Here is a 27,421-nt window from a genome sequence, read left to right as displayed (position 1 = left end):
AGGCCCTGGAATAAAGAAATCTGGGCCCAATGTGAACATTCCTGGCTGTCTCAGCCATCAGAGCATCCCCACTTGGGGAGGAAGGGTCAGTCTGGGTCCCCTGTGGACTGGGGCTCCTGCAGGGATTTCTGAGGGAGGATTTCTCCTTCCTCAAAGGAGGGCCTTGCAGCTGAAATATCAACAGAGCAGTAGATTTCAAAGGAAAGGTGCAGTTTGTGTTTGGTACAAGCCATAGGTTTTGTCAGCCTATCTGCAAACCCAGCCAAAGTTAAATATTGGTTACATTCGGGTCTTTAGCTTTCAAATCTGACTGCTGAACCTCAGGACCAGAAGCTGTTGTTCTCAGGAGATGGGATCTTGGCCCAGATTTGAGGTCTAGGTTGGGGCATTGCTCTTTGGGACCTTCTGCCCTGGTTTGGGAAGGGTGGGGAGCGTGCCAGCCCTGGATGCCTCCATGTGGAGATGGACAAGGGGCAGCTGGGGGAGCTGGGGGGGTTTAACTTGGAGAAAAGGAAGCTCAGGGGAGACCTGGACACTCTCTACAACCCCCTGAAAGGAGGCTGTAGCAAGGTAGGAGTTGTTCTCCCAAGGAAGAAACAACTGGACAAGAGGAAATGGCCTCAGGCTGTGCTGGGGGAGGTTGAAGTTGGATACCAGGAAAAATTTCTTCATGAAAAAGGTTGTCAAGGATTGGAACAGTCTGCCCTGGGCAGTGGGGAGTGATTGAGTCACCATCCCTGGGGGTATTTAAAAGACATGTAGATGTAGGCACTTAGAGACATGGCTTACTTAATGGTGAACTTAGCAATGTTGGGTTAATGGATGATCTTAAATGTCTTTTCCAAGCTAAATGAAGCCCTCAGCTGCAGGGGTTCAGCCCCTTTGTGCTGTGAGCCCTGGGCACTTCAGGCTGTCCAGGAGCATTTCTGGTGGAAAGGTGTTGGAAGGAAGATGGGCATGTGTGGAACATCCCTTCACAATAAAAATGGGGGTGAGGGGGTATGTAAAATACCCAACTGACTCCTGTGGGGAACAGAATTACTTCTACTCAGGAGCAGAAAACGAAACCCAGAAGCATCAAATCATAGCCATCAATTCAGTATCCCACTGAGCCCATCACTTAGGATACTTCACCCTTTTGTGCATGTCTGTCTTCCACTCAAATGTAGACATAGGGAAAGGCTTTGTTTTAGCTTAGCCTGGTGCTACAAAAGCAGAAGGGAAAGAGCAGCAGCAGTTGCTGTCTGTTTGCTGCGTGAGGTTTGTAATTTCACAAATGACAGATGCATTAATCCAAGCTGTCATGTTGCAGCTCTGTTTGTAGATCAAATGGGATTAAAAGATTTAGGTGAAGCTTTCCTGATACATTTAAATAATATGACTAGAAATGTAATATTTGGGAAAATGAGTATTTTAGAGGTACAGTTTGAGGCACCTGATATATTAACACCTGCTATAATAAAAAGGAACAGAAAAGACATGGTTGGAATTCTGCAGAACACGCCACTGATTCACTCTGTGTTAGCACCAGGAATGTGGCCTGAGCCTGGCTCTGGCATGGCTGGGTGTGCTCACCTATGGAAATCCAACCAAGATGCTTTAGTGCAATTATTCCTGTGCAGGGCTCAGTGTTAGGGATAAGAACCTTCCTCTTTTGGCTCTTCACCCTGCCAGTCTCCCATCTGAGACAGTCCAGAAGAGGATGAAATGAGGGTTATAAAGCTTGTTTGCTTCCATTTGAGGAAAGAACTTGTGAAGCTTTGGGCAGAAAAACGTTTCCATTTTTACATCTGCTTTTCCCTTTGTCAGTGTGTGGTGTGGGAATTCATACAAACCTGGCATTTATATTTTGCCAGTCAAGAGTCAGCTTAGCAAGGGCCAGATTCTTGATCATTTTGAGGTTTGGATGATGTTTTCCTCCTCTTTCCCACACCATCCCAACCTCTCCTCCCAGGCAGAGGCAGTCACCAGGTCATTTTATGTCCCATTGTGCTTTTTAATACTTTATAAACCACCTGTCTCTTAAAGCACATCATACATATGAAATGGAAATTCCCTTCTGACTTCTGTTCTTAACCAAACAGAGAAAATAAATCTGAAACAAGCTTATAGGCCCCGTATCTTGCATGGCACAAAATTGTTCCATCTCATACCTTCTGATTTTTTTCCCCACCTCTTTGAAATTCTCTTACCTACTGACACAGTGAGAACTACAAGCTGTGAAAAATCAGTGTCTATGTTATATATTTCTGACAAGCCCTGGTATTATCCAGGGAACAATCCATTACTTACATACCGAGAGATGAGAGCATGTGCCTTTAACTCATGTTAACTCACCATGATTTCAAAGATAAACACTTCACAGAAGTGGGTGAGGAGAATTGAAGGCATTAGGATTCTGTCATGTCCAGTTACAGTCAACCTTCACATGGTAGTCTACTTCTGAAAATAAGGAACAGTGGGGTTTTGATCCAATCATTTTTGGCTGAGCTAAGCAGCTGTTTTGCTATTGAAATATTTCAAAGAAACAGCTTTTTTTTTTTTTGCAAAATATTTTCCAGGAGGGAGATATCCTCCCAATTCTTTTAAGAAACTGCTAGATCCTGAGTTAGGTCCAATTATAACAGCATCTGGTTACCTGGGAGCAGATTTGGATCAGCTGTTAGGACAGAAGCCTGGATGGATTTCTGGACACATTTAGCCAGGTCTCTGGTGAGATTAGAGCTTGTTTTCTCAGGATGTACAGCTGGGTGATGGAGTGGGATTTCCATGGCCAGTTTTCAGCCCCAGAATTCCCCAGGCTGAGGTGACAGGAGTGTTGAGGACCTTGCCAAGTGTTGCAGTGATGGTCTGGGTGAAGAGCCAGAGCTGCAGCTGGGGTCCCCTCCCCTGCCAGGGCCCACCTGGGGCAGGCTGATCCAGCATTAACCTCTCCTGGATCCATCACTCACAGCCCTTCTAAGGCCTGAGCACCACAAGGGACTGATGGGATCCCCTGGACCTCCCACAACACCCAGGCTGTGTTTAGAGCCACCCTGAGCTGCTGCCACAAAGCAGAATTGCAAACTGTGTCACCCAGCTCAGAGCTTGGGTTGGGTTTTGTGACCAAGGATGATGGATCCTCCCTGCTGTTCCCTCTCTGCATGTCAGCCTAGCATCTTTATTTTCTTGAAAACCCCTCATCTTTACCCTCTTGTCTTCACATCCCTGAGGACAGAATCGCTGTGTGAGGAGACAATCACCACTTTGGGGCAGCAAGCCCCGTCCCTGCCTGGCTCAGCTCCTAAATCCTGCACGGTTCGATGCTCTGCTCTCACACACAGAGTTCCTGGTGTGTCTGTGCGCTCGCAGGAGAAAGACCCAAAGCAAATCAAGTTATCCATGGCATCAAGACACACTTGCAAAAACAATTTTAATCAATTACAACTACAATTGCATGCTGAACAAGCTGCAACTGGGTTGTCTTGTGTAGCAGCCGATGGTATTGGGCATGTAAGATTAAATTAAAGTTTTCTAATTGCGTTTAGGAACATACAAAATACTACAGCCTAAAGTGTATCAAATTAATTCTTCAGGCGTAGCCTAATTGGATGGAAATTGATTTATCATGTTTGGACCAAATGAGGCAGTAAGGCATGACTAGCACAGGCGAGGTGAGGAGAACAACGTCAGTGTCAGTAATGCTTAGAGAAAAGAGAATGTCTGGAAGAAATGAAGGGTGTTATGTTGAAAAGTCTCTCTGAAGAGGGAAGAAAGGATACATTCAGAATCTCCATTGTTCACACATACAAAGTGGCTGAAAAGCCTTTGGTTATTTGTGAAACTCCAGGAGATAGTTAGGTCAGCAAGAGAGGGAGAAAATGACTTTTTTAGGCTTTGTAAATATTATTGTTCTGTAAAAGGAGATTATCTGCTGATCAAGCCATTATACTAATGCATTGTCAAAATGGGGATAAAATTGCTCCTTTGTAAGAGTTGTGCAGAATCTTTAGGCAGCCAGGCACTCAGGCCAGGCTGGAAGGCATCACAGGAAAGGGCAGGTTCTCCATAGGAAACAGCCTATTTTAGACTAGTTTCCATATCTTTTAAAGTTCTCTATAGACTTGATTAAATCCTGCAGCACTTACCTATAGTAATGGCACAGAAAGGTTTTTGAATTTACCTCCCTGATTCACCTTTTGCATAAGGAGAATTTTCCCTCTCATGAGCACACTATTCAGCCTTGCTCTGGCTGCCAGCCTGAGGGTTGCACTGAGTGGTGATCTGCAGGTGTGGTGGCCCAAAAAGCACTTGAAAGGAAAAATGTGAGGCTGTGGGTGTCTAACAGAGACCATTTCTGGGTTATCTGGGCAGAGCAAAGGTGGAGATGTGCTACAGCCCATATCTGATTGAATGTTTTGTGAGAAAGCACAAAACATTAGGGTTGAACACCAAATTTAGAATTTTTTTGCAGTTTATTATTGCGTTGAGAGGACAAAGCCTGTACTTGGGATGTGGGAGGAGGGAGCTGAGGGTTTTGAGGGGACCCCTCCCTAGCTCAGACAGAAGTGCTTGCAAATAACATTTAACATTTGTGAATTCAGGACACAGCCTTTTTTATTCAGTACTTCCCTTTTTGGAGGCAAAGGAAATGTCAGCAATAATAGAAATGAGTGGTTCTGCTGTGCTCCCCCCTCCTAAGGGTTGGAATTACCTTCTGGGTGTATCTTCCCTCTGTCTCAACATCCACTTATGAGGGACTGAATATTTTCCATTTACCCAAATATTGTATCCTCAGAGAAGAGGATTTTCATACTGAACAAACCGATTCAGATTGCCTATTGTACATTTTCAAGAGATGCTTAATACTATTAATAATATGAGTAAAATTAAATTTACTTATCACAATGAGAGGAAGAAGAATGAAGTTTATTAAATCTCCCCACCAAAAGCACTGACTTACTGAAAATAACAAGTCTTCATTAAGAAGAAGCTGATTTGCTCTAAGGAATTGCTTTGCTCGTGTGAACGGGGTGATTGCTCTGGCAGCACACAGAATCTCTCCTGGAGAAGAGCAGAGCTGTGTTTCTTGAATTTTATCCACATAGATTCCTGTTGTTCTGCTCTCCCCAGAGTGAAGTGAAAGCTTTAAGCATCTGGAAAATTTGGGGTGGGCACCAGATCTGAGGGGAGATCCTGCTGCCCTTTGTGCCCACACTGGGCAGCTTCTCCAAAAGCCAGGGAAGGTCTGAAGGATTCAAGGACTTTCTGTTTGCTCCCTTTCCATCCAAGAGGACACAACATTTCCTGGGCAGGTTATTCTCAGCATTGCTATTAAACAGCTGTGGAAAATTCACTTACTCCCAAAGTTGGCCCTGACCTTGCAGTTCATGGTAGGGAACCTTGTGAACCTTGTCAAGCAAATATTGTGCAGGAAAAGGGCATGGATCAGCTTTACTTCTATTTCTTGTTTGGTTTTCCCAAAAACCAAAACAAAAACTTCTATTTCTTGTTTGGTTTTCCCTCTATCTGTGGGTTTCCAGAGGAAATTTAGGCAAAGCAAGTCTTGTCTGCTGGCTTGTTGAGCACCAAAGTGTGCAGGATGTCTCATGTGCAATGCCTTTACAGCACTGCTGTGTCTGTCCAAGCCTTGCTGGAAAGGTCACAGGCAACCCAAACCATCCAGATGCACAGAAAGAAAGTGGGATATTCCCCCTTTTACCTTTGTGGCCTATTGGCACCCTGCCTGAATGATATTTTGCAGCCAAATACTGTGGGGAGCCTGTGGCACACAGCAGTGCTGGCAGCTGCAATGCCACAACACACTCTGACAAAATTTCAGACAGTAGATGTACACTTTCACACCCAGTTTCTTTTCAGAAAATCATCTTTGATATTCAAGGTATTATTTTGCTTTGCTTAGTAGCCTTTAGCTATTTGTAAGGCATTCATTTAAATATTTTTAGTCAGCACTGTCAGACACACAAAATCAATTGGTGATATGGATTTATGTTATAAATATATGTGGCCAGAGCCCAAAGTGTGCCATGCCATGGGAATGGGACATTTCCTGCCCAGCCAAGCTGTGCTTTGTGGTTTTTGGGAAGGCAGTATCAGTGCAAGCTGAAGATGCACCACTGGTGTGACTGTGCAAGGCTTGACCAAAACCACTGGATCTGCTGGGCTTTACCTCAGCTGTGGATCCTCCTCAGAGCCTTGAAATGTTCCTCTGAGTGACTTTGAGCCCATCCTCTCCTCAAGTGAAGCTGGCCCAGAATAGAAATTGAAGGAAAAGGCCAGAGACAGACACAGCCAGAGCAATCTGATGCTGTGTAAGTAAATCCCTGTGGAGGCTTCTGGGATTATTTAAAGGAGGTGGTAAATGACTCAGAATAAAAACATAACCTAGTTCAGAATCACCAGCTGTGTTTTCCTTCCTACGATCTGACAGTGCTTGTGTGCTGTGTCTGACAAGGAAAACAGAGCAAAATTCTGCTGCTGGAGTTCACGGGTCACCAGATTTCTGGGCAATGAGCCACCCTTGAGAGAGAAGCTATCCCTCAGACAAGGGAGCTCCTAGCTGATTCCTCAGCCTGTTTTGGGGTCAGTGAGTCCCAGCCTCATGGATTCACTGACTTTGTAAGGAGATCCAGGTGAATGCTGGTGTTAGAAATGCTTACTAATAGCTGTTCCAGAGGTGACTAATACATGTATCAAATTCTTCTGTGCATAATGGGAGCTGACACTGTAAGGCATTCATGAGCAGCCTGTGCCTCTGCTGGTCTCATTAATCTGTGCAAATTGATTAGCTACTTATCCAAACACCCTTTACCTAACCCTTTAGAAGCTGTTCATAAATACACCTCTAATACAAACCACTCTCCCTCACTGCTTTTCTGGCCCTGGACACAGTGCAAGGGGAACCAAGTGCACGATTCCTTGGAAGTGCTGATAACCACAGTGCAGAGTGTGCCTGTGGATCCTGCATGGTTCAGATGGGATCAGGAGCTGGCTGCATGTGCAGCTCTCCCTGGTCCCATCACCAGCACAGGGCTGGCACAGAACACAGGGCAGGATGTGCTCAGGATTTCTCCCAGTAGCTCCCCATCCACTGCCTTTGGCAGCTCCCTGTATTTCCCAGCTGTTTCACTGCCTGCTTCAGGCTGAGCAGGAATCAGCTTGGAGCAGCAGCATTTAGCACTGAAGGGAGCATATGCAGAGCTGAATCTTCTGCTGGTGGCAATCAGTCCAGCCCCACTGCTTCCTGGAGCTCCTGTCATTCACAGCAGCTGAAAATCTGCTCTGGAAGCTGCCCTGAAGGCTCTGCAAGGTGTGGTTTCTAGTCACAGGATGCTTTTCTCTTTGCTGAGACAGATAAATGTCCCAGTTTTCCATAGGATGAGGTTCATGGCTAGTAGGGACTAAATTCTTCTTATAATTATCATTATTCTTATTATTTATCTTCTAAATTCTTCTAGTTACCATGAACCACACATTAATATCATATATCACGATTGAATATCATGACTGGGATTTGGCAAAGTGTGCAGCATGAATATGGTGACTGTATTATGAGAAAAAAGCACAAGGTGGGAGAAGAAGGAAGGGAGAGTATTTCCATTAGGAAGGATTCTGTTGAAAAAAAACCCCAACAAACCCACACTTTAATTAAATGAAAATTATCCACAAATTTTAGCCACCTCTAGAAACTGCTCCTTGCAAAGCAGCATGAAGATTTCACCGACAACAAGTGATTTTCATCAGTTCAGGGAAATTTTCTCATTTCAAGTTTTTTTAATAATTCTGCTGATGCAGGTGGCTCATGTAAAAACAGGCCATAACAAAGCTGTTAATTTGAAATAATTTCAAGATGGATTACTGCAAAAAAATCACATCTAATACTCACTGAAACTCTTTTTAAATATCTGTCTTTATTTTTTGGTGAGATGCTTCAAACTTGTGAATAGAGTGGTCTCCATGATGTCAGTGGTAGATCTTGCCCATCAAGGATAATTTTTGTTTCTTTTTTATAATTTTGTTTTCTCATTTCTCTTTTCCTGTGTCTCTCAGCAGGCTCTACACAGGTATTGATTCCTCCTTTTTACTCTCAGGACTTATCTAAACAAACCAGGCTTGTCTTGACTCCTTGACATTTGTTTCCCCTCTTGCAGGAATATCTACACGGTGGCAAACCATCTGTGATCAGGCAAGATTTATTGTTCCACTGATTCCTGGAACTGAAAATATTAATGATGTAAAATATTGATTTGAAAAAACAAACCTCTGAGCTGCTCAATGAGCCTCTCATCCAGGCACAATGCTAAGATGTCCATCCATATTCCATTTTCATATTTATTGGTAAGTGAAAAATCAGGCATGTCAAGCTGTTCAATTTCTAAAGTGAAGTACTTCTCTCCCTCAGATGCACATGAATAATTCTCATTAACCTTCAAGGGATTAATGCAGTTTCTTGCAAATGGCTGCAATATACAGTATTTAATATTTATGCTTTCCATATGGCTGCTGCTGTCATACATTCTTGTCAAACACGCTGCACAGTTAATGATATTTTAACTAAATGTGGGCCGGAAGACCTGGATGTTTGAGGGACACTTGTGCCCATCTCCATTTTTATGGATGCTATTTGAGCCTCATAAAAAAAATTCCTAAAGAGATTAAATCAGCTGCTCTACCTAAACATAATGTTCAGCTGCCCTTAAAGCAGAGCTAAATGTGATGTTGGCAGATAACACCCAGCTCTGTGATATCCATGCAGACCCCAGAGTTTATTTACTTATTTATATTTAGTTTTATTTATTATTTAAATAAATTTCTTTATTTAATAATTAATAATTATATTAATTATTATATTAGTAACATTAATTATTAATAAATTATATAAATATTTAAATTAAAATTAAAATTATACAATTTTAAATTGTAAAAATATTTTAAAAATTAAAATATTTTATAAAATTATAATAAATAAATAAAAATAAAAATAAAATAAAAATAAAAATAAAATAAAAATAAAAATAAACATATTAAAAAATAAAGAATAATAATATTAATTATGATTATATATAATTATATCAATATATATTAATCAATATATTAATATAATAAATAAATAAGGAGGACATTTTTCCTCCTTAAATTAAGTTTGATGCATTTAAAAAAACATACACGGATACAGATTTGATCAGAACGATTTTCCTGGAAGTATTCAAAAATAAAGTAGGAGCTTTATTGCAATCTTTGCATTCCAATTTCTCTGTAAGCTACTGCATGTTCCCTCACTTCATTTTCATTCCCTTCTTTCCCACCCCTTACCTCAGAAATGAACACATTCAGAATTTCTGTTCAATGTCAAGGAAAACACCAAGATTTTCACAGTTGATTCTGATAGCCTTGCACAGCTCTTCAGTGCAGAAAGCAGACACAGTGGGGAAACACTGGCTATTTGTTATCTATCTGTTTTATCTGTTATTTATACTGCACGAGGAGAGACGGGCACAGGCTGCAGGCAGGAAAGCTCCAGCTCCTGGGACCTCAAGCACTTCTGCCCAGTTCCCATGGAGCAGCTTTACCCCAGAGCTCAGCCTGGTAGAGCAAACACCTTGCTACAGCTGTTCAATGGACTGAAAACCCTCTATCAAGCATTCCTTCCAAAACAAATCCCTTGCTTTCCTGCTGAAGGGAAAGGAGCTGTGAGCCACTGGTGATGCTGGTGGTTTGGGGAGCAGGGTGGTGGCTTGTGATGACAAATGCACAGAGGGAGAGAGAGGACAACCTGCCAGGAGCTAAGTGCCAATTGTCATGACAGGGCTGTCACCACAGGTGAGGATGTGACCTCTTTTAGAATACCTAAACCTTTCATCTTTCAAACCTAAAGCAGAAGGAGTTAAACCAAAATAGATTTGAATGGGCAAGAAGGTGAAGCACTGCCTTGAGATGAGATCTGTAACAGAGGCTGGAGAGGGAGAGAGAGACAGGGCTCTGGACTTGAATTGCCAGCACTGTTGGATGCTGATAATTTCTGGCCCACTCAAAGCATCTAGAGTGGGTTTTTTCTTTGTTATAATTACAGACACACTTACATTTTAGGGTCATCCAGTGCCAAGTGGGGTCATCACAATTCATTAAAGTAAAATTAGCCTCTGCATCTTTGCCCTTCTTGCACCAAACAAAAAAAAAAAAAAGCTGCCTGTGATGGTACAGGATGTGGCCTGTGAGTGTGCCCATAATTAAAAGGTTGAGCTACTCTTGTAAACAAATTACCATGAACAAAGGGGTTTACAAATGCTGGCTAATTAGTTTGGATTCCCTAAAGCTTTTAGCTGTTTTTTAATTCAATAACACAGTGTAAATTCTCTAGCCTGGAAAGTCTAATAGGAATTGGCAGAAAACTAAATAATTGATATTGTCAGCGATTGCAGCCCTCCGATGTTATTGTCTGCCAGTAAGCAGGACTGCCCTTATTTCCTGAGAGGATAAAGAACTGCTTTTAATGAATTAACAATATAAATGGTAGACAGCTGGCTTGCAGCAGCAGCTCAGGAGGCAATGTTTCAAGTTGAGGCTCTAGGACCAGTGAAAAAAAACCCTTCAGAGAGGGATTTGATGAGAGAAATGCTCATCACACCTCATGCTGAGGGCCCAAATCCCTTTAGCTTTATTCCCACAGACCCCAGTGAAGGCTCCAGGCTCATCCCTGAGGCTGGAGGGAGCAGGAGGCAGCTGAGCACCTGAGCTGCTGGGGAAGGGGAGCACCCACAGCTGCTGGGAGGGTGGTGGGGAGCAGCTTCAGTGGGGAGCAGGGCAGTGCAGACAAGCAGCCCGAGGTGTGGGATGTGTTCTGGCACCAGAGGGGTTGTGTGGGTGCTTCCTGAGAGCCCCTGACCTGTCACAAAGTGTCCTGTGCCTGCTGGGCAAACTGGTTTGGGAAAGCTGTCCCTCGGCAGCGTGATGGCCTCGAGGTTTGGACCATGGCTCTGCTGAGCTCCTCCTGGTCCAGGGGGTTTCTCCTGGGGTTTTTGGGTAGTCTGGGTTTGTTTATACTTCAGTTAATAATTATCTAAGTCCCCTAAGTGGAATTTGGTCACATCACAAGCTAATATGTGTTTAAATCCACTTTGCCCACCTGTATCTTCATTGTGCTGGAAAGCAGCAACGTGCAGCCCATCTCCTGCCTCCCAGCCTCACCAGCCTTTCTCAGCAGCAAAGGAGCAAAATACAGTGGTGAGACAGTGCTTTTGTCATGTATAGATTTTTAAGTGGTTTTTTTCCCTTGCAAGGTTTTTTTCCCTTCAAAAGTGAAACACTCAGTCTCTGAAGGAATGTTTTCTTGGCTCAGTTCTTGTGGGAAGCAGCACACTGCCTGTGTGCTCTCTGTGATCAGCCCCGATCTCTTTTACCAGAACTTTATTTGTCCCAGTTTGTCACCAAAGCAGGCTGCCTGCTTTGAGTAGAAAGGGTAAAGACCCATTCTCAGCCCACTCCTCACACCTCTCCCCAAAGAAGAGCCCAGAGCAGATTTGGTCTCCACCAAAACTTGTTTTAAAGCTATCAGCTGGTAGCAGCTGGGTCTTGACCTTGCTTCTCACTTGATGTGAAGGAAACAATGGACTTTCAAGGAGGCAAGCTGTTAGCAGCTCTTCCAAAAGTCAGAGAGAGGCAGCATCAAGAAAAATCTGAGCAAGCAGAGACATGGGCCACAGCTCAGCAGAGTTAATAGCAAGGGAGAATGTGGACAGAGCTGAAGTGGGCTTGAATACACAGGGCCAAGTCCCAAACTGGCATAAACTCATTAGGCTTTGAAGGGAATGACCTGATGCTGTGTGTAGTGCCTGTGGATCCATCCTGGAGCAGCCTTGTCATTGCTAGCAATAATGGCAGAAAGAAAAGAGGACTTTTTCTCTTTTTTTTCCTCTTTTTTTTTTCTCTGTTTGTTGAAAAGGCATTGGTTTCCTCTGAAGAAAACTAAAATAGCTTCACACAAGGCCTTGGCAGCCTGGAATATCTCTCAATAGCCAGAATGGAGCACAGCAGAGCTGCACCTCATTCTTTCCTCAGCATAATGCACAGAAATGCCACTCAGAGACCACATGAACAAAAGTAATGAGTTTCACAGTTTTTTAAGGACACAAACCTTTCTGCTTTCACAACCATTTCCCTTGGGTACTCCCATCTCATACATGGCCTGAGACCAGTCCTTCCCTCCTGCCCTTTCTTGGCTGTAGCAGAAAGGGCAGGATGAATTTCCTTCATCCTCAGGAGAGGACAGGAACTTTTCATCTCTGCTTCTCCCTCCCAGGTATCCTGATTTTACCCCAGGCTGCTTTTCTAGTGCAGGGCTGGGATGAGTAGGAAGAGAAGGAATAAATCTGTGTAGGTTGCTCAGCTTGCAGGTGATGGTACATTTTCTTTACCAGCCTTTTCCCTCCAAACCCCAAAAGAGTGATCAAACTAATGACTGCATTTTCTAGCAACAGGAGCACCTAAAATGCATTTAGATCCTGCAGAATGCTGAAATCACTGCTTGTTATTGTTTGTTGTTGCCAGTGCTGCTGCTCTGGAGGATGTGTGGTGTAGCCCAGGAGCTGTGTGCAGGGACACACTGCCTCCTGCAAGGCACAATTAGGTCAAAATAATGTCTGCAGGTGAGTTCAGTGAGTTTTTGAGCTGAAGCTGGGGATGTTTGTGCTTCCAGAGCACAGCACTTGGGAGAAGGAGAAGCTGGGGGTGTGAGAACTGGCATGACTTGAAGATTTAGAAGATTTAGAGCTGCCTGTGGGCAGAAAGCTGGGACAAACCTTGAGTGTTGGTGATGTTGAAACCCAACTCTTCTCAGGCCATCCCACTCCCCTCATCAGCACAGCCCATGGTTTAATGCAGAGCAGAGACAGTGTGGCACCTAGGCTAGATTTATGATGGAAATGGAGCATATTGTCATTTAAGAGCTGAATTCTGAAGGTTCTGTAATTGAAGAAAAAAGTGCTTTCTCAATTAGGAAGCTCAGCTTACAGTCAGATGAGGTTTGCACAGAACACTGAGTTTTTGTTAATTCATGCAGAAGTACAGCTTTGGGGCCTGCAGGATACCCTCTGCTCCCATTGCAGGAATTCACCACGCTCTGTGGAATTGCAGCCTAGTGGAACAGAGATTAAACTGAACTGTATTAATTCAGAAAACAAATACACCTTTTTTCTTTATCTTGACAAGATGTAGATTTATTTCCCTTGTCTAGACTGAGGGGCTTTGGTTCCCCACCAGTGCTCCCGAGCCACCCCAAATGCTGAAGAACAAAAATACTTTCTCCACCACAGGACAGAGGATGTTTGTTTCAGGCTTTGAGCTGTTTGTGCTCTCATCCAAGTGTTATCAGCTGGGAAAAAAAAGCAGTTCTGATTCAGATTCTCATCTTGGAGTAAGCAGTGTATTCAGTGGAGTCAGGTGTGAGTTCCTGCAGATTTGAGTCTGCCTAGGATGTCTGGCTCCTGTGGCTCTCCCTGCTCATTTTGAGGTGTCTTTGTGCCCCATCTGTCTAGCCTGAAATGGGCATTACTAGTTCCAAATGCCACTGGATGCAACTCACAGCTTCTCACAGAAGTCTCTGGGTGCAGCAGCATGAAAATGTGTGGTGTGAGCAGGAGAGTTACTGAACACTTGTAATTTATCAGTCCCGTGCTGTGAATCCTGTCCTATGGAGCCTGGCACTTCTGCTGGGGACAAATGCTTTCATTTCCCTCCCTTACTCACCCTGCAGTACTGTCCTGACCTTGCCCAGTTTGCAGGGTTTGTGCACCTGAGTGCTCCAGGGGGGCTGAAATGATTCAAGGGACTCCTCTCTGGGGCTGCAGCGCCTTCCCTTCCCCATGGGCGAGCTGCTCTCACACTCTGCTGGCCAGCACGGCTGGGTTAGCAGCTCCTGAGGCCACAGCTGCACTTGGCAGGTGAGCAGAGCTAAAAGTGGTGCTCTTGCAGTGATTCTGCAGGGAGAGGATGGCTCAGGAGGGTTGGCAGAGGGAGGGAGCAGCACTGGGCTGTCGGCCTGTCCCCATGGCTTCAGATTGCAGGGATGGCTTAATGGGTTTTCTCAGAGGTATTGGCCAAGCAGGATGGTCTTTCTGCTTGCTCTTGTGGAGACAGAAATGGTGAATCTAGGGGCAAGTATACAAAATGTTTAGGCTGAGCAGTGGCTGGACTGTGATATCCATTTGGTCTCCCAGAGGATGATGTTCAGCTGTGTGGCAGTGACATTTAAAGGGTCCCCAGTCAGTGTGTGCCCAGCTGTGTCTGGTCACTGAGCTGAGCAGGGAAAGCAGAGGTTTCCCCATTCCACAGAAGGTGGAGTTCACTGGTCTCTAATCTCCTGCCCAAGGTGATGCAGAGAGATTGTCTCAGGACCAGAACTGGGATTCCCAAATCTGTGCTTTAAACAGAGCAGATACAAGGCTCAGATGGTGGCTGTAATGACATGGCAGGACACAGCCTCCCAGGCTCAACAGTCAGAGAAGTGTTTGTGAGAGTGGAGGGCACCCCAAAGACCCCTGGAGACACAGCCTGGCTGAGCCCAGACCAGTGGTTCTGGTTCTTGCACAGTTGTCCTGGAGATTTTTTTCCTGAGAAAACAGAACAGAAATCAGCCTGGTTCAAACCAATCCTTCTAGCAGCATTCCCTCTGCTCCTGAGATTGTATTACTTTTATGGGTGCACTGGTGTGCTTTCAGCTAAGAAACACTACAGCTCACAAGTGAAATGTCTCTTCACACACATGATTGGCATGCCTGTGTATTGAGTTGCAGGCAAAATCCTGCTGTTACAGTGAGTCTGTGACTGCAAACAGCCCACCCAGGCATGGGAAGGGGATTTGGCAAGGGCTGGGGTTTTAGGGAGAATCCACCTCCTGGCATCCCTCAAACTGTCTGGAGGCAGCAGGAGCAGGGATCTGCCTGTGCTGGGGTGCCCTCCTGCCCCATCCTCCCTCTCAGTGCTGGGTCTCAGCAGATTGCTCAGGTCAGAGGGAACAGACATTAAAGCTCACCTGGTTCCGTGCCCTGCAGGGCCAGGATCTCCTTCCACGTCCATTCTGACCCAGAACACCTCCAGGGAGTTTCTGAAGAGAGCTCCTGGTTTTGTTGTGCATTGCTTGGGGAGGGAGCATCTGCCTGCTGGAAAGGAGATTCTGGGATTAGATCCCATCCCTGCAGCCCCTTCCATGACCTGCAGGGTCCTTGCAGGGACACTGGTGAGGGGGAGGCAGAGCAGCAGGGGTTAGGGAAGGATGAGGGGTGCACATATCACACAGGAGAGAGGACAGGAGGGTGCAAGGGAGCCTGCAAGGCCAAAGCTGCTGCCACTGTCACTCCAAACTGCCTCAGGGACCAAATCTGGCCCTCCATTCATCATGGGGAATCACTTCTTGTTCCAAAAGAACATCTCAGGCCACTTTCTCTTGACATTTATTTCTTTCAAATGAAATGGGCAGGGAGGAGCCAGAGTCCTTTGTTATAATTCATGAAACTCCCTTGAGTCTTGCCCATGCCAGACATATGAATTTACAAGTTATTTGATAAATTGAGTAGTCTTTTCTTTCAGGAAGCAGTTTCTGACAGATTTTGATGTGTGATGTCATCTGGGGACTTGTTGAGATTTTATTTTTCTCAAGGAAATAGAGATTTTAGTTCTTTTCTCTTTTTGAAATTTGGGCTGATTGCTTTGCCCAAGAACTTGGACTCCAAATCAAAATTAATTTTCAGTAATAGTTCAGTGCAAAAAGGAAGCAAGTTTTGTGTTTCAGTGGATTCAGAGTGAGGTCTGAATTCGGGAGGTCAGTTTGCAAGCTGAAGAGAAACTAATTAATAAAAGTGAAACATCAGATTTTCCTATCAGTAATTTTTTAAGTTCTTGTGCGCTTCTTTTGGGGCATTAAAGAACCACAGCATTCCTCCAAATGAACACTTTGCTTTACCAAAAATACAATTTTCAGGTTTTTTGGTTTGGGTTTTTTTTTTTTTTTCCACCTTTGAGGCTTTTTTTTTCCCACCTTTTTGGCTTTGAGGGTGCCTGTTGTGGTGCCTCTGCAGGCAGGGGTGGCAGCCCTTGCTATCACAAGCTGTCCTGGTTCAATGTTTCAGCTCCAAAGGTGACTGATGTGTCAGCAAGCATGATGGCTATCATGAATATTCACAGCAAGAGATGGAGCTGCTCCAAGCAGCTCAAAGTCAAAATGCTAGCCAGGTTTAAAAATTAAAAAATAAAACAGCTCCTCCCCCCCAAAAAATTCAAATTGAACAGGGTCCCTCTCCCCTTGCTGCTGTTGTTGGGAAAGGGGCACAGAGAGGGGGCAGAGCCTGCATCCAGGTGGGGTGGGACGGTCACCACCTGCATCCTGCCAATGCCACTGCAAGGGGATTGCCTCTCTTTGGATTCATTTGGACTTGGATGTGCAGTTTCCACCCTGGCATTGCTTTGCTGCTCCGCTCACGGGGGTTCTGTGGCCGTGGTGAGCAGATCCCCAAGCAGGAGAGGCTTCCCTGCAGCCCAGCCACCAGCAGCTCTGCAGGAAGGGGTTTCCTGGGGAATTCTGCCTTGTGGGATCCTGTCTGGCACTGTCCTGGCAGGGAGGCACTGGTGTTTGCATCTGGCAACCCACTGGTGTCAGCTTCATGTTGAGGGGACCAAGGGAAGAGCCTCTGGGGTGTGGGCTGGCAACCATGGAGGAGACAGCTCCATCCTCTGCCATGAAAAACCCATTTTCAGTCCAATTACCCAGAAAATGTGGGTTTAAAAGGCAGTTTCTCTGTGGGGAAAAAGCTAAGAGATTGAGTGAGTGGAAAATTCCTCTGGAAATCTAATGTGAGGCAAATTCCCATTGAGATATGAAGTTATTTTTGTAAAGAAATGGGTTGATTGTTTTTTCCTGCGGATTTTTCCAAGGGGCTCTGCCTGTGTTCTGGAGAACTATTGTATCTCCCAGTGAGCTTTATCAGAAAGGACATGAGAAGCAGTCATAATGAGAATTAGTACGTTTCTGCTGATTAGTAAGGAATTGTGGAACACGGTGGAATTAGTAACAAGTTAATCCATCAAATCTGAGGCCAGTACCAGTAACTGACTCTTCCAGATGGGGACACATAAAGATGAAGAATAATTTGCTGAAGGCCACTGAAAAAAGCAGAGCTGGGATTCCCCTGTAGGAATCAGAGGACCTTCAAAACATTTCCTTTTGCTGTAGAACAGGAATAATCCCTTGGATCCCTCCTGAAACTATGCCACGGAGAAAGAAGGGCTCTAAACCATATCCCACATCCTCCATGCTCTGAGTTTGCTCTGTGTGCTTGAGATGCAGCTTTTCTTCAGCAGGACATCCTTGTCTGGAGTGCCTGGCTCTCTGGGGAGGGCGAGCTGTGCCTGGGGATGCCACAGCAGCAGAGAACAGCCCCTGGGAGCTGCTGTCCTGGGCAGGCACAGCCCCCAGGGCATCCATCCAGCACATCCCAGGGCTCTGGAGGTGTCAGTGGGCGGTGTTGGACAGTCTGGATGAGCCCCCTGGGCACGTGTGTGTTTTTCCCAGGTATTTCAGAGCTCCACTACAGCTGATTTCCAAGGGCAGTAGGAACTCGAGTGCCTTTTGAGAACAGGAGACTGTGCCCCTCTTTCCTCGTGTGTGAAATGGAAGTAAGAGCACTTCATCACACTCCTGTGTGAGGGCTGCATTAAAGACATCAAATGCTCCAGGAATAGAGGGCTGTAAATAACAGCTTTGCTTTTTTGCCACAGCCACCAGCGGGTACCAGCAGCAGGAACTTGCTGTGTGTTCCAGCCATCCCCATCCAGGGATTTCTGGCTTCCTTCAGCTTTCAGCAGTAATTATTTGGTCAGTTTTACCTCTTTGGCCTTCTGTGGGTGTTTGATGGGACAAACAGAGGACTCTTACTCCCTTTTTGTTGTGAGCTTATGTGTAAGCCATGCTTGATCAGTGCAGCATCCCTGTGAACACACTCCTGCCCTTTAACCAAAGCCAAAACCTCGTCTTGCTCCACACTGCTGCTGTGGCCACGTCTTGTCTAAGCAAGCAACAGCAGCAGAACTTTTCAGTTCTTGGTATTTTCTGCTCTGTTCTTTGTGAAGAGTATCAGGTGTCCTTTGGCTGGGCTGGATTTGAGGCAGCATCAGGCTGGATACAAGCCAGGAGTTAGAGAAGTGCATGCAAAACAATTATGTTATAATGACGTGACCAAACAAGAGCACAGCGAGTTAGAGAGAGCCATGACAAGTGCAGCTGGAGTCTGTGGTTGGAGAGCTTTGGTTTCCTGGCAGAGGATTCACAGATATTCCAGCTGGTGTTACAGTAATAACCTGAGCAGTTTCTCCTTGGGGCAGGACTGTGAAGAGGGGTTTGGGGAATTCCTGCCTGAGCAGCTCTCAGCTGATGGAGAAGGGCTGCAGCTGGGACAGGCAGGTAGCTCTGTGCTTCTGGCTGAAGGTGTAGCCCTGGCACTGCCTGGCCTACCAGCACTGCAGCAATTAAGCCCTAAAGAGCATCCAATAAGAGAGGTACAAAACCCTCTTTGTCCCCCTGCAACTCTGCTCCAGGCACCTGCTTGATATCAAAGAAAGCTCCCAAAAATGGAAGCTAGCAAAAGAGGCGGAAAGCAGGAAGAAAAGAAGCATTATTGTTAAAGCTGACATTAATTTGCATTCTCAATTCAGTCTCACAAATGGCTCTTGGGGGTAATGAGTTACCTGAATCATACCCTATTGAGGATAGAAATTGTTTTTAATTATAATGCATAATAGCCTGGATGGCTTTGAGAAGGTGCCCTTTTACTTTGTGCCTGCTGGAAGCAAAGCAGAATTCCTGGTGGCATCTCTCTAAATAATGTGATTTGCAGTAATGATGTCAGGCTGTAGGGAGGTTCCTTTCATTCATGAGCAGTAGCCATCAGTCTTCATTTGATAATGCCTCACCTCCAGCCCTCTTCTCCCCCTCCCGACTTTTCTAGGAGGAGATTCTTGATGGCACTCGGTATTTAGCACCTATGCAGAGCAGATATAAGCAGAGAGACAGAATGAGCAGGGTTTAGCACCAGTGGTAAAGGTTGTGGTCCTTGGAAGATGTTCCTAATTTGGACACAGAATTGGCCTTTTGTCAGAGAAGGGACCTCAAAGAGTGGATGGGGGTTCTCTGATCCCCTGGGAAAGAGGCATGAAAATGCAAGGAAATCAATGTTTCACCATCAGGGAAGTAAGGACATTCAAATCTTTACAGGATAGGTTTGAGCTTTCTGGAGAAAATGTGGTCCTTAAGGATTGAGGGGCCTCTTGTGGCCCTGGGAGTGCAGCCACAGGAGCTGAGGGCCACAGGGACCATGCACACAACCCAACCAACTCAGCACAGCCACACGTTCTGTGCAGAAAGATTGGAAGAGCAGAGTTGGCTCAGAGAAAGGGAAACTACCAAGGACAACTTTCTAATTAAACAGTTAATTCTTTTCTGCTGTCTTTTCTTGCCAAAGTCTGGCAGATGTACAGAGAGACTCCCATCCTCCACGGTGCTCCCTCTCCCAGGGAGACTGAACTTGTGAGTATTTCTGCTCCTCAAGAGCTGTGTCTTTAGAGATGTGCTGGCAGATCCTGCTGGGTTCCCAGCTGTTCTTTAAGGGGATTCAGTGGGGTCAGTGTCGTGTCTGTACATTCAGGACCTCAAATCTCACCCTTTGTGTGGTTAATGATGTCCCCTCACCCTGACCCCACCAGGTCTGTACTCTGTTCCCACAACCATTCCTCACCAAGTGCTAATGAGATGAGTTTCCAGCCTGGTGTTTGGGAGAGTCACATTTTCCCTGTCCCCAAAGAGGGGAGGAAAGGATTGGGGTTCCTAAGCACAGAGAAACGTAGCTGCAGTCCTGGGATAACGGTGGAGAGGAGCTCCCTGTGTGCACAATATCAGAGAATTTTGTGGTCTTTCATAACCTCCTGCAGCAAGTGAAACATTTCATCGAGTTATTTTAATCCATTAGCAATAGATTTCAGGAAAACACCAGTTATGTATGTAACGTGCACCCAGGAGAAACAACAAATGGTTAGTTAGAGAATTTAGATTTTAATTAAGTAGATAATGTATGCTTGCGTTTAGTCTTATAAATGAAAATGTATTCACTGTAGAGTAGCTGGGTTCTACTAGATTTCCCTGAGCATAAAGAGAAGGGTTGATTATTACTGATTACTGAACTATTAAGGGTTTGTACCTTGGGCTGCTTGATTGTAGCTCTGTTTGCTTCTGTTGCTAAAAGGGCTCTTGTCTGCTACCCAGATATGTGTGAAATAGGCAGCGTTTGGACTCGATGTGAAAATTAATTCTAGGTTACAAAGCTCAGCAAATGATCCAAATAATAGTGCTGGTTGCATCCCTCTGGCCATAACAGCAGGTTTCCATGGCTCAGGGAAGCTGCTGGTGGGGATCACTGCACATCACTCTCACTCACCAGAGGCCGAGGTGAACGTGCTGCCAAACCAAGGGGTCACTGAGAAAAGAGCTCGTGGCAGTGGAGAGCAGATCAGAGCTTGCCCAGGGTGATTCCCCTGCTCTGTGACATCTCTTTGGCATGGGAACATCAAGAGATTACAAGATATACAATGCACTTAAGGAAGTGCTTTGTCTCTGGAGGTCTCATGAACGTTAATTAGATAAACCCAGAGATGATTTAGGAGGTAACCAAACATGAGCAGTGATTCAGCAGTAGGGAGACTGAGGCACAGGCCTCAGTGATTTACCTTTGAGGAAAGCTATGGGAGATCCCAGCCTGGTGTGCAAATCTCCCACCTCCAGCTGCTGCCTCTGCCTCCTTGGTGCTCTCTTTATCCCTGCTCTGGTGTTTGCAGCATGCCATGGAATGGAATTACTTCCAAAGCCAATGCTGGAGCATTACACAATCTGCAAGATTTCAGGGACTCCTGCAATACACAGGAGCCAGGTTTCAGAGCTGTCCCAGGCACCTTCTCACTGCAGAGCGGCTGCAAAGGCTCAGCTTCACACCTGGAGTGATCTTTTGATGGGTGAATGCCTGGGGAGGGGCAGAAACAGGTACAGCCAGATGACCCCCAGTGTTCCAGCTGGCACTTTGGGCTCCATCAGATGGAAACAAGCTGGGATAGCTTCACATTGCCCTGATTTACTGAAGACCACAGTGGCTTCTTGTCTCAGAGGAAAGGGAAGGAAAATACATCAGAAAACCTCACTTGTCTTGGGTGTAGTTCAGCATTGCTTCCCAGACCAGCCTCTAGACCAGCATTCTTTGTGTACACACACACAGCTTTGGCCTCTCCTGAGCTCTTGTCATTTATCCCCATCATCTTAAAATGTCCCCCAGTATTTGGAGTCCTGTCTTGGCTGTGCTTCCCCGAGCACCCAAGGAGGACATCAATTCCAGCCATCACTCTGAAGGATGTAGTTACCCCATAAAATGCTCCTCCCAAAGTGTTACCAGAGAATTGCCCTGATAGAAAAGCTTATTCAGGTTAGTTTGATGGTAAAACCTGAAGGAACTGACCATGGAAAAGTAGAGAGTCCAAGACTTCTCACATTTGTGGTCCTGGCACTATGTCTGAATATCTGGAAGAAGGACTTTTTAACAATTTCAATTCATGGAAGAGAAACTTAACTAAACTGCCTTTGTTTCTGGTGGAACTCTGCTTAATTATGCTTTGTTGGAATTACCTTTGGAGAGCAGTGATCTGTTTGGGGCTGTGGGTATTGATAAGAGCTTTGGGAGGGCTGGGGCTGCTCTCTTGCTCTGTCTCAGATTTAGTGTGTGTCTCTGAAATGCCTGCATGCAACCTCTTGGGAACCATCAAGGCTGCAATTGGCAGAGCTGAATTTGATTTATTTTTTGGCACCCATAAAGCTGGAGATAAACACCTCCACATAGCCAACAGTAAAGGAGCAGGTCTAATCTGATGGGCATCCCTTAGAATGCACCCTAAAATGAAGATTTCCATAGAAAATGAATACGTGTGAGATGTATTTTGAGATTTTGCCTTCTGTCTTCTGCCTGAGTGCATAAGTCCTAACAGTAATGGGATGTGTTATTTGGGATTTTAGCTTCTCATAACAATGGGACCTTCCTTCTACCCTTCTCATTCCTTTAATGCTGGCCCATGTGTCAAATCCAGTTAAATAAACCAGGAAAGTAACCATTAATGTCAAAGTTCCGTAATTAAATGCTGACTGAATCACTGCTCAGGCTTGCAACACTGTACTGTAATTTTTAAAGAATATCCAAGTTGACATTAGACTTTTTAAACAGATTAATTAGTCACATTTCATTTAAAGTGGGGCTGACTTAATAGGTATTGCAAATGTACAGTATGTATTTACTTAAAGCCATTATAACATAATATTTACAAGATATTAACATGTATTAATTACTGTATAATGAACCTCGTGACTACAATATTGCCATTCTTGCATGGCAGTAAAAGTTTTATCATCTTGTGAGGGGGAAGGGAAATTAAAATAAATTGCATGCACATTGAAAGCTTATTTTTCAGAGGAAATGTGCAAGTTATAAGAAAATGTAAAACAGGGGACCCAGTAAATCACAAACAGCTAACAAATGCTCCAAGACATGCTATAATGTTTTTATGAGCGTGTTTTACAACCCATTCATTACGCTGTCTGTCCTTCTGAAAGCCGGTTATTAGACTGACTGTGCAAAGTAACACATGAATATCTGTGCAACTAGCCATGAAATCACAACTGAGCTGATCACTTTTCTTTAGCCTGCCTCGTCCTGGAAGATATCCTAAAGCATTTTCCCCTCCTGCTGTGACTCCCTGGCACCAGGCAGCAAGAGAGGAAACAAGGAGGATGATGATGGGCAAGGGGTCACCCGAGTTTGTCGGCCACAGAGGGACAATATTTGCTGTGTGGGGGATGCTGCACTTGGGCTGGCTGTCAGGGGGCTTAAAGGTGTGCTGAAACTTGCATGCTGGAGGATGTGAATGCTCAAGGACCTCTCTACCTGCTCCTTTTGCATGATGTGCAAAATAATGGAAGCAGATAACCCTGGAGACCCCGCAGGCTCCTGTGAAGTGAGCTCAGCACACAAAGGGAGGGGGAGAGCCAGGCAGCGCTGGCATTCTGTAATTTCCCTTCCACATTACAAACGGCTTCATATTCAAATGGCTGCCTGTCTATGATTGTCCAATTATTCACTGCATTCTTTCTTTGATGGCACAGATGTTCTCAATTTCTTGGAGTAGAGGGTTTTTTCATCTAAAAAGTCATTCTGCCTCAGAAATGCAAAATTCTCCACAGTTCACCAGGTTCTCTGATGGGTTTGCATAATTGGTCTTCAATTTGCCTATTGTTTTGTAATAGAAAGCCTATGTTTAATTTCATTTTTGTAAACCTGTAGAAAGAGCAGAACATTCTGCCATTTATGTCATTCTCCTCATTAGGATCCGAGCGGATTGTGAGCATTTAGGCTTGATTATAAGGCACAGATTGTGCTGAAAGAAACACATGCTTTCCTCTTCCATTGTTTTAAACACTTCAGGAGGCTGATCCAGCAGGATGTTAAACATGCTTAACTCTCTTTGTACCTTTGTGAGAGGTGTTTTTCTCCTGGAGAGGCCAGGCTGATTTCTTTGGGTGTACTGGCATGCCAGGTAGGGCAAACAGGAATTGTTCAAGGCCACATAATTTCCTGGGAAAGGACATTTTGATTTGTTCTAAGTGATGGCTGCAAGCTGCCCTTGCAACAAGGGGGTACCACACTTTCCTGGGGCCTGTTTCCTCTTGGGTACTGCATGTAGCTATAAAAACACCTTGTTGTTGTTGTTTGTGTTGTTAAACTGTCAAACAGCATTCATGAAATAACCCAGACTTCTCATTTATAAAATTATTTGATGCTCGTTTATATCTTGTTCTTACATGGCACAGCAAGGTAGAGATACCTGTGTGATACAAATATTTTAAACAGAAGAGAGAAGGGCATTTCTCAATCCTCATCATGAAATTCCAGCAAAATCCCACACCAGCTAATGGCAGCTCTTGGGGTGAGAGGGAACTCAGTAGATTGGATCCTTGGAAATAAAGAAATTGTAAAAGATTAGAGGCTTGCTAGGATAATTCAAAAGAGATAAAGGGATGACCCAGGGAATTAAAACCCCACAGTAATCCTATATCAAAGGATCAGGTTAGAGCCCCAGCAGCAAAGGAGGGGCCAGCACTGAAGGTGTGCTGGCTACCCCAGGACATGGCCAGGTGTGTTTGTCCCCTTCCTTGTTCTAGAGAAATGCCCCGAGGAATTCAGTACATCATCTTCCAAAGTTGCTGGAAAAGCTGCAGGTGTCTCTCTGGCATGGGCAGAAGTGCAGGGATGGTGTGGAAAGGACCTTCACCCAGCTGTGCCAGCGCTCCAGCCCTGCTGCAGTGTCATGTGCTGCTCACCACGCTGCATTAATGCTCCTAAGAGGCTCATGGCAGTGTCCCAAAACAGCTTTAGAGAGGCTTAGCTCCCTGAGGTTACAGAAGAACAGTCAAGTGTGGCTCTTTCCTTGCACAGCAAAGGGGGAGCCTGGCAGAGGCTGAGAAAAACCTTCTGCAGGTGAATGCTGGCAGAAAAAGAGTCAGGTTTGTCCTGTGCTGGCTGGATTGGAGGGTCCATGGGTGTGGATCAGCCTTTATGTGCTAGAAATGGGATTGTGATTTGCATGAAAGGAGCTTCTGGAGGGAAAAGACCCAGATCCTCTTCTGCTGCTGGAAGGTTTTAGCATCCCCTGACACGTTGTGGAGAGGTTTTGCTCGGTTGATTAGAGTTTGTCATCTAATTCTGACACCTTAAGTTTTCCTTCCCAACTGCAGGGCCAGTAACAAAGCAGGTTGGGGCATGGGTTACACTTAGAGTAAATTCCACCAAGTCTTTGTGTCCCCAAGGGTTGGGAGACAACAGCAATTTTCCATCTAATGACAATACTCAGCACCAGCCCCAAAAATGTCAACTGTAATTAAAATTTGTTTGTATTTTCAAGGGTAATATTGCTTATTCTCTTGTTGATAATTGCAGCTTCAAGCTTCTAGGCTTAACTGAGTAGGAACAGTTTGTCTTTAAATGGCAAGTTTCTCCTTTCCCTAGTCACTGATCTGTGGCTGCTTTTAGGAATGGCACTGTTTTAATTGCATGCTCCTTTTGCATTGCAAAAAAAAATGCAGAAAAAAAAAAATGCATTTTTTTCCCTTTAATAACCAGCATTTACTAAAAATTCTGAAAGCTCAGGGGTAAAAGAAAAAAAAATCTATTCACTCTATTATTCTTGTAGCAGACACAACCCAAAAGCCCTTTTCTGTGGCAGAGTCAATAATTGTTTAATCCATGTAAAACAAGCTGCTTTCCACACTCCCTCTGTTGAGAAAACAGCAGGCTCTGTTCTGTGGCCACCAAAGCCAACACAAACCTGCTGGGTGTGTGCTCACAGCTCAGCCAGGGGGACACAGCCACTGAGGCTTCGTCTGAGCCAGGAATCCATCAGAAAAAAACCCAAAAAAACAAGACCAAAGTGCTGGGTTGAGCATTTGGGAGCGTTTGTTTTGGGTGGCTGGGGAGATGTGACTGCTGGGGGTGTGCTGGGGGTGTTTGGAGCACACTGGCAGATCCCAGAACTCCCTTTGAGGTGGGGGTTTGTAAGGGCTGGAGCTGTTTGTGCCTGGTTTGGGATGAGTTTATAAGGAATAGAGCCATTTGTGCCTGGTTTTGGGTGAGTTTATAAGGGATAGAGCCATTTGTGCCTGGTTTTGGGTGAGTTTATAAGGGATTCAGATGTTTGTGCCTGGTTTGGGGTGAGTTTATAAGGAATAGAGCCATTTGTGCCTGGTTTTGGGTGAGTTTATAAGGAATAGAGCTGTTTGTGCCTGGTTTTGGGTGAGTTTATAAGGGCTGGAGCTGTTTGTGCCTGGTTTTGGGTGAGTTTATAAGGGCTGGAGCTGTTTGTGCCTGGTTTTGGGTGAGTTTATAAGGAATAGAGCCATTTGTGCCTGGTTTGGGATGAGTTTATAAGGAATAGAGCCATTTGTGCCTGGTTTTGGGTGAGTTTATAAGGGATTCAGATGTTTGTGCCTGGTTTGGGGTGAGTTTATAAGGGATGGAGCTGTTTGTGCCTGGTTTGGGGTGAGTTTATAAGGGATGGAGCTGTTTGTGCCTGGTTTGGGGTGAGTTTATAAGGGATTCAGCTGTTTGTGCCTGGTTTTGGGTGAGTTTATAAGGGATTCAGATGTTTGTGCCTGGTTTGGGGTGAGTTTATAAGGAATAGAGCCATTTGTGCCTGGTTTTGGGTGAGTTTATAAGGAATAGAGCTGTTTGTGCCTGGTTTTGGGTGAGTTTATAAGGGATGGAGCTGTTTGTGCCTGGTTTTGGGTGAGTTTATAAGGGCTGGAGCTGTTTGTGCCTGGTTTGGGGTGAGTTTATAAGGGATTCAGCTGTTTGTGCCTGGTTTTGGGTGAGTTTATAAGGGATGGAGCTGTTTGTGCCAGCTGAAAAAAAGGAAATGGAACAGCTGGATTTTCTTTGGCCTTCTTCAAGCCAAACTTCAAGAGTTTTGTGCTTGTGGAGGGATAAAGCAGCACATGCAGGTGCAGTAGGATTATAAATAATTTTCCTTGCACCAGAAGTCCTGGACAGTTGTGATTTGGGTGGCTCATGACCAGGTCCACTGTTCCCCACACCAACCAACCATCAACATCCTTCAGAGGCACAAAGCAACCTTTGCATGGGCTGTGCTGAGGGACAGCACATGTTTCACTGAGATTTTGCTAGTGTTCATTCTCTTTCTGGTTCCTGGGTAGTCTTGGCCAAATCAATTCATCCCCTCAGCCTGTTTTCTATTTGTAGAGAGGATTAGCAGTATGTCCCTTTCCTGTTCTGCCTGTAGGCTCAAAAAATATAAATGACTTATTTTGCATAGAAATTCATGCATTTTGCATGCAGTCTCTGGTTCAGTCAGACCTTATCTCACATGAGACATCTGATGTATCAGATTATAAATGATAAACACCCATAAGCACAAGGACAGGTTCCCTTGAAGTCTGTGTGCATGCTGATGTGGCTAACAGGGCTGCTCAGTGCTCACTCAAAGTTCATTTCTGCACTTTCCAGTGGCTCCCAAATGATTTCTTCTGTCTCAGAGCTCCTGGTGTGGGGCATCAAGCACAAAAAATATGCAGCCTAAACTGAATAACCTAGCTTCTGCTGATTTCATGTAATCAAGAGATGCCACACTTGCAATTCAGGAGTAAAAAAGAGAGATTATTTTCCTTTGTAAGTGTGTTGCGAGCTTTATTGTTTGATATTAAAGCTGCGTTGTGCAAAGTGGCCCATAAATGGCTAATAAAATCAGTGTTTACAGCTTGTAAAGTGCATCAAGACTTTACCCTGGC

At 44.9% G+C, this 27,421-nt stretch overlaps 1 long non-coding RNA gene across 1 annotated transcript in view; it reads left to right on the top strand.

Annotated features, from left to right (window-relative positions):
- Positions 1-27,421, top strand: part of LOC111937639 (uncharacterized) — an 86,087-nt gene that overhangs the window by 56,685 nt on the left and 1,981 nt on the right. The window lies entirely within an intron of this gene.

Source organism: Cyanistes caeruleus, chromosome 21, assembly GCF_971803275.1.
Source record: "Cyanistes caeruleus chromosome 21, bCyaCae1.hap1.1, whole genome shotgun sequence".
NCBI classification, from domain to species: Eukaryota; Metazoa; Chordata; class Aves; order Passeriformes; family Paridae; genus Cyanistes; species Cyanistes caeruleus.
The sequence above is the reverse complement of the archived record's forward strand: the minus strand, read 5'-3'. Positions and strand labels throughout refer to the sequence as shown.